Raw genomic sequence first — 6,078 nt, forward strand, 5'->3', positions numbered from 1 at the left:
TGGGCCCCGAGCCCCCCTGTATGGAGCAGATCAATACTGAGTCCAGATAGACCACTGGGATCCCTCCTGTTAGATTCTGCTTTGGTGGATGGCCATCTCCCCCTTAACAAGAAGGAACACAGTCAACACTCAAGCCCTCTTTCTCCAATCAGCCAAGTGGACTAGTCAGCAGTCGGCATAGCTCTGCATCATTACGTTAACAAGAGAGGAAAGGACTTATGTGTTGAGCGGTGACAGCACAGCAGAATTTAAAACTCTATCCATCCATCCATCTATCCATCTATCTGTCATTGTCTTCATGTCCATCTGAAAACAGGCCTGACACAGGTGTGGCTTCCCTCCCTGTCTTTCTTGAGTCTCTCTGACACTGAGTTTTTTTTTTCTTCCTCTCTCCTCTAGACCTGCACACTGACGCAAGCGGACCAGAGATGACGGTCACTGCTTTTTCTTCACCATATTATTCATGTCACATAATTCCTGTGTCTACCTCTCTGTCCTTTCTGTCCATCAGAATACACACACACATACACACACATACATACACACACACACACACACACACACACACACACACACACACACACACACACACACACACACACACACACACACACAGAGCCTCACCAAGCCTCACACTGGCTTTTTACATGGGCCCCTGCTCCCCAGCACAGACCCGCACTATCAGGCAAGCAGCAGCATCACTGATCAAATGTATGGGGCTATCAGCCTGGATAGCCCACAGCCCTCCAAGAAAATCAATTAGCGCCAAACATTACAGCTCACAAATTGCAATAGTTAGCAGAATTAAAGCATGACCAATTAAACAGCCTAGTCATTAACAGAACCTATTAAGACATTTACCAGGCTATGTATGAAAATCCTTGGCAGAGTAACGCAATCCAATTGCATTCCCCATTGTCTGTCTCTCCCCACCAGCCTCTCTGATCCACACAGCGACGCTTAGCAGAGCAGGGATGCGGGTAATACTCACTCAGTCCGCCGCCAAAGAATTAGGGAACGACCGAGAAAACACTTTAGTGGCTGACTGTCGACATGTCGTTCACATTCAGCCGCACTCTTCTCCCTCTCTCTCTCTCTCTCCCTCTCTCTCCGCTCCTGTAGCGGCTGAGGCGGATGGGGAGGGAGGGAGGGGGGAGGACCAGAGCAAGAGGGGGGACGTGATAAGACTGCAATGAGGTGGAGGATAAAAACCAGGAGAGAGAGAGAGAGAGAGAGAGAAAGAGTGAAAAAAACGATTGGCTTTAGGATGCAGGTCCGCTTCTTCACAGTGCAGCCCGTGGGAGCTGCGGCACTGGACCCCTGGACAGGCGTCCAACGCGCGGAGTTGTAGCCTGCGTAATGATGGAGAAGCCTCTCTTCATCTCAAACACAACTGGGTAATTCATAGAAGAGAAAGGGGGGGACGGAGGAGCCGGAATTAATCATGCAATAGGCGGCGCGCAACTGCTAGTTTGTATATGAGGCATAAAAGCGCGCAGGGTGGGTTCCTCCTCATCAAAGCAGCCAGTTCAGTTGCTCATCATAAACAGATTACAGAAGACACAACAGAGTCACAGACAATGGGCCCCATAAACTTTCTCCTCACGTTGCCCGCGTGTGCAGTCTGGTAAAAATGCCCCGACTGTTCAGCTATACCGACAATAATTTATAATCTCATTAGTTTATTCATCTCTCCTCTTGCCCTTAAGCACCCACGGATTTCGTGAAACCGGTGTGTGTTACCATGGCGACTCGTGCCAGCTGGCTTCGTCGCGCACACACACGCACGCACGCACGCGCGCGCGAGAGAGAGAGACAGCACGCACGCAGCATCAGTCGGGAAAACTGTGGTGACTTTCATGAGAAGGGGGGAAAGCGGAGATTACAGGGAGGCCTGGAAGTCTGCACGGCCCGCATCACAACACCTGTCTCACCAAATGGAGGTGGTGGGCGCAACAGATGCCGCGGAGACTGAGATCAATGACGCCCCCCCACCAACAATGAATTTAGCTTCCCACATCGGCTAATCACAGCCTGCTAGGTGGCTGCTGCTCCATCAATACTTCCCTTTAAGTGACAGGTATGGGCCCTTTGTGAAGCCCGGGCTCCCCCAGTGGACCAATGGCAGGGTCTCCATCAAGGACACCAGTGGTGCCATGGTGTTGGTTGGAAAACAAGCATTCAAAAGCGTTCAAATATCAGTCAGCCGGTTTCATGGCTATAGGAAAAGATTTAATAACAACATGTCTTCCACATTACTGAGCTGAAAGTTCAATTTTCAGTTCAATTTCACATTGATTTCAGCGTGCATTAAGGTGAATCACCTTGAGGAAATGGAGAGGTGCATCACTCCCTCACACACACACTCTCTCCTTCCTCTCCCTACAGCAGTGGAGGGGAAAGCTCTCCCTGGAGATTCCTATCAGAAACAGGAACAGAGACGGTTCCAGTAATATCAGGAAGATGTAGATGATGGTTATAGATTTCAGGGCTCTCAGGTGCATTAGGCTGTATTACAGCCTCCCCACAAGGCTACTTAATGCTCACTTGCAATGGAAACAGGCTGGCAGACGCAGGGCATGTATGCACAGTCATATGATCATATGCATTTGCAGAGTTTGCTTACACACAGGCATCCACACAATTAAGTCACCCATGACATGCAGGGCTGCAGCTGACACATATAAATAAACTTCAACGATGCATAAGGTTTTGGTGCTGAGATATCATTTCCAGCTTGAGGATGCCAAATTTGTGGCAGGGGGGGAAATGTGATCCCAGACCTGAGGCTATATCGTCTACCTCACAGTGCAACAATGGCTATGACAGAGAATCTGGGAGAAAAACACCCGCTTTCCTCACCACGGTGCTGTCGTTGAACCGTGGAGCCTCCCTAAATTAAGAAAACAAACAGAGAGGAACTGAGAGAAGATGGTTATCAGGCACCATCAGATACCTGCGTGTCTGTTCTCTAGGGGCAGGAGCCGCTCTGAGCACATAAAGCACTTTTTTGGAGCGTTGAAGGGGCCTCTAAAGTAGGGGATCTATTTATACTGGCCTAGTGCTGTCTGTGGAGCTGTCCAGTGCTGAAATGGATGAGGATTCATGCTGTTTCATTTCAGCCACTTCTCCTTTCTTCCTCCTCCGCTTTCTCCTTCTCCAAAGCCTTTTCCTTTCTCCCATCTGAATTATTTCTGTCAGATCATACTTTAGATTCCTTCTCTTTCACTCCCCTTTCTTTCTTCCTGCCTGCCCTTCCCTTCTCTCTCTCTCTCTCTCTCTTTCTTCCTTCTTTATTTCCTTACTTTGATTCTCCTGTGGGCTCATGTCAATTCAGATTGGTTTACATGCCATTCTGTCTTTGATTTCTTCCCTTTTGTTTTCCTCTCCTTCCCGCTCACTCTTTCCTCTCCTCCACTGTAGACATACTGCAGGAAGTGGTCATCCCATTTTTGCAGCTCCCCCCAATTATACTTTTCTTCACAAGATCTCTACTGGGACGAGCTTGCATGCATGAATGAACACACACTCCAGACTTAAGGACAAGCAGACACACTGACAAGAGTAAGAACGTGGTTTACTCCCCTCCCCTGCCAATCCATGGGTCAGAAAATCTCCTTAAAGGTACATGTTGTTCACATACTGTTGCTCTGTCTCTTAACACGTGTTTTTGGTTTCTTTGGGGTCCACACTGCCTCCAGTCTTTAGTTACTCAGTGGGAAGAGGCAATCAGAGAGTCAGGCAAGGGCACCCAGTGCACTGTGGGAAGGAGTAGAAAGAGAGGGAGGGAAGGAGCAAAAGGGGAGGAAAAAAAACAGGCTGGTTGTGGGAAACACAGAGAAAGAGAGACAATGAGCAGTAGGAATTTGGGGGTTTGTGAGAGCTGGCTGAGACATGTGGTGAAGGGAGAGGAGGGGAAGGAGAGGGAAGAGAAGCAAACAGATAGAGGGGATAGATATGGGCAAAGAGTGGGGGAGGATGGCCAGGAGGGCAGGTGGTTCTGTCATTAGCTCCAGATTAAAGCAGAGGGCAACTCCAGAGGACTCACCTCTGATTCACACAGTAGCACTGCAGGCAAGGACAAGCCTCCAGGGAGAGAGAGACAGACACACACACACACACACACATATATAGACAGGAGCACATGTGCTGAAAACACAGTAGTGATTCACAGGATTACCCACAGGCTCATGAACACACATATAAACACACACACACACACACATATATAGACAGGAGCACATGTGCTGAAAACACAGTAGTGATTCACAGGATTACCCACAGGCTCATGAACACACATATAAACACACACACACACACATACATACATACATATAGGCATATAACACCCCCTCCTCATTTAGCATAACTACACACAAGATACACCGTGACTCACGAGAACATGACTCCCACACACAAGCCACATACAGAGAGCCATGCGACACACTCACAGACATGGTCACACACATACACATCGTTGAACTAATTAATCAAATCTCCTGTTTTAATTACGATTCAGATCAGTTGCTATGGGAACCTTGCCCCCTTGGAATCTTAAGGTAAAGACTCTCATTGCTGCTGCTGCTGCTGCTGCTGCTGCTGCCTCCAATGACTCTACAGGAAGCTGACCGAGGGGGACAAATTCATAATACCTACAATGATTCAGCTGGCTGCATTCTACATTGCGTTTTCTCCATCACAGACACATTTTTCTGGGGAGGCCCGAGGTGCCCGATCTGAGCTTCAATTTGGGCTCAGTCATAGAGAGGGGCACAAAAGTGGAAAAAATGGGGGAATTATGACGGCTCCCGTCGCAGCTGCGCTAATACAATATACCTTACCATGAAAAGGCCATATGTGTTGGCATTAAAGGGGAGCTTCATGGTTTGCAGAGGCCTATCCAATCGATCACTAACACGAGCTTTCCATTTGTGCTCTGAAAGTTTTCCCGTGGCGAGTCACGTAAAAACACTTTCACACAGTTCTAATAGGCTGCTTATCCTCGCTATTACCACAGCCCAGCAATTTCAGCCAAGCAATGGCTCTGTGCTTGCTACAGTATGCCTGGTGCCAGAAGTTTTGCTCTGAAAACATCATTCATGGTGTTTTCACAAGGGCTCCATTAGAGATCAATAGGATATGTTTGGGAGTACCAGCTCAGTACTTTCACTTTCTGTCTGACTGCTTTAAGGCAAGTTGGGAGAATCAATATGCCAACATTTCTGTTAATTTCAATCAGACAGGGGAAATATTTAAACAGTGACTAATATCTGAACTCTATTTTGAGCATTGTGTAGGTTTTAGTGCTCACACAGTTTCATCTCACATGCTGACAGACGTACTTAACTCGAAAGATGAGGATGAAGAAGCTCAGACTGTAGTGGGACCACAGCACCTTCGTCTGTCCCGAGTGTATTAATATCAGCTCAGGTGAAGGCTGGACTTGATGAATTAAAGGAGGAGAGGATGCCAAGTTAAGCCATTAGAATACAGCAACTCGGGGCGTGTGTCTGGCTCGGCGGTTGTCATGGTTGCGGTGTTTATCACCTCTTTCTGCCGACAGAGGCCCAGGGGCAAATCAGATTGGCTTTAGACAGAGAGACACAGAGAGGGAGAGAGAGAAAGAGAGAGAGTTGGTGAGTGAGGGGGAGGACATATTGGCACAGTGGAGGGGTGAAATGCCAACACTCTGCAGAGGGGAGGCTGAGGAAGGGCACTGGACAAATGTCAATGTGGCTTATTCATGATAAGATTTTTATTTTAACCATTAGAGGTTTGAGTTAGTGTATATTACTGATGCCAGTAATCCAGTAAATACTCACCTGCCCCCCCCCCCCCATTTTTTGCTCTGCCTTTTTACGTTTTACTCCAACTCTACTCACACATGTCGAAGGGAAAGCCCTTTAAATTCTATGAAAAATACATGCTGGTAGCCCTTTAATAGGAGCTTAACAAGCATGCAAATCTTGGGCCATCCTCAAAAATCAGGTGTAAAATTAACCCTACGTCCCTCGTGGCCTATGCCTGCCACCTAGCGGCACCTAAACCAATCATCCCAGTTTGCAGCCGTGTACAGGT

Source organism: Seriola dumerili, unplaced genomic scaffold (genome assembly GCF_002260705.1).
Source record: "Seriola dumerili isolate Sdu_G_001 unplaced genomic scaffold, Sdu_1.0 BDQW01000149.1, whole genome shotgun sequence".
Classification (NCBI taxonomy): Eukaryota; Metazoa; Chordata; class Actinopteri; order Carangiformes; family Carangidae; genus Seriola; species Seriola dumerili.